A 2148-nucleotide genomic window follows, 5' to 3' on the forward strand; every position below is an offset into this window, starting at 1 on the left:
GGTCTATATGAAGATTCTTAGAAATTGTGAGCTTTTGGGCTAATATCCACTTATCAGTGAGTGCATACCATGTATGTTCCTTTGAGATTGGGTCATCTCACTCAAGATGATATTTTCCAGCTCCATCCATTTGCCTAGGAATTTTGTGAACTGATTGTTTTTAATAGCTGAGTAGTACTCCATTGTATAAATGTACCACATTTTCTGCATCCATTCTTCTGTTGAAGGGCATCTGGGTTCTTTCCAACTTCTGGCTATTATAAATAAGGCTGCTATGAACATGGTGGAGCATGTGTCCCTGTTGTATGTTGAAACTTCTTTTGGGTATATGCCCAGGAGTGGTATAGCTGGGTCCCTAGGTAACGCTATGTTCAATTTTCTGAGATACCGCCAGACTGCCTTCCATAGTGGTTGTACCAGTTTACAATCCCACCAACAGTGGAGGAGTGTTCCTCTTTCTCCACATCCTCGCCAACATGTACTGTCACCTGTGTCTTTGATCTTAGCCATTCTGACTGGTGTGAGGTGGAATCTCAGTGTTGTTTTCATTTGCATTTCCCTGATGACTAGGGATGCTGAACACTTCTTTAGGTGCTTCTCAACCATTCGAGCTTCCTCAGTTGAGAATTCTTTGTTCAGGTCTGTGCTCCATTTTTTAATAGGGTTCTTTGATTGTCTAGAGTCTAATTTCTTCAGTTCTTTGTATACCTTGGATATTAGCCCTTTATCAGATGTAGGGTTGGTGAATATCTTTTCCCAATCTGTTGGTTGCCGCTCTGTCCTATTGACTGTGTCCTTTGCTTTACAGAAGCTTTGCAGCTTTATGAGGTCCCATTTGTCAATTTTTGGTCTTAGAGCACAGGCCATTGGCGTTCTGTTCAGGAACTTTTTCCCTGTGCCTATGTATTCCAGGCTTTTTCCCAGTTTCTCTTCTATTAGTTTCAGTGTGGCTGGTTTTAGTTGGAGGTCCTTAATCCACTTGGAATTGAGCTTTGTACAAGGAGATAAGTATGGATCAATTTTCATTTTTCTACATGCTGACCACCAGTTGGACCAGCACCATTTGTTGAAAATGCTATCTTTTTTCCATTCGATGGTTTTAGCCCCTTTGTCAAAGATTAAGTTACCATAGGTATGGGGGTTCATTTCTGGGTCTTCTATTCTATTCCACTGATCCTCCTGCCTGTCTCTGTTCCAATACCATGCAGTTTTTATCACTATTGCTTTGTAGTACAGCTTGAAGTCGGGGATGGTGATTCCTCCAGAAGTTCTTTTATTGCTGAGAGTAGTTTTCGCAATCCTGGGTTTTTTGTTATTCCAAATAAATTTTAAGATTGCTCTTTCTATCTCTGAGAAGAATTGAGTAGGAATTTTGATGGGGATTGCATTAAATCTGTAGATGGCTTTTGGCAAAATAGCCATTTTTACTATATTAATCCTTCCAATCCATGAGCATGGGAGATCTTTCCATCTTCTGAGATCGGCTTCGATTTCTTTCTTCAGGGGAATGAAGTTCTTGTCATACAGGTCTTTTACTTGCTTGGTTAGGTTCACACCAAGGTATTTTATATTATCTGTGACTATTTTGAAGGGTGTCATTTCCATAATTTCTTTCTCAGCCAGTTTATCTTTTGAGTAGAGGAAGGCTACTGATTTGCTTGAGTTAATTTTATATCCAGCCACTTTGCTAAAGTTGTTTATCAGGTTTAGGAGTTCTCTGGTGGAAGTTTTGGGGTCACTTAAGTATACTATCATATCATCTGCAAATAGTGAGATTTTGACTTCTTCCTTTCCAATTTGTATCCCTTTGACCTCCTTGTGTTGCCTAATTGCTCTGGCTAGGACTTCCAATACTATATTAAATAAGTAGGGGGAGAGTGGGCAGCCTTGCCTAGTCCCTGATTTTAGTGGGATTGCTTCAAGTTTCTCTCCATTTAGTTTAATGCTGGCTACTGGTTTGCTGTAAATTGCTTTTACTATGTTTAGGTATGGACCTTGAATTACTGACCTTTCTAAGACTTTTATCATGAAGGGGTGTTGAATTTTGTCAAATGCTTTCTCAGCATCTAGTGAGATGATCATGTGGTTTTTTTCTTTGAGTTTGTTTATATAATGGATTACATTGATGGATTTCCGAATATTGAACCA

The sequence above is a fragment of the Grammomys surdaster genome, unplaced genomic scaffold (genome assembly GCF_004785775.1).
Source record: "Grammomys surdaster isolate TR1022 unplaced genomic scaffold, NIH_TR_1.0 232, whole genome shotgun sequence".
Taxonomy (NCBI): Eukaryota; Metazoa; Chordata; class Mammalia; order Rodentia; family Muridae; genus Grammomys; species Grammomys surdaster.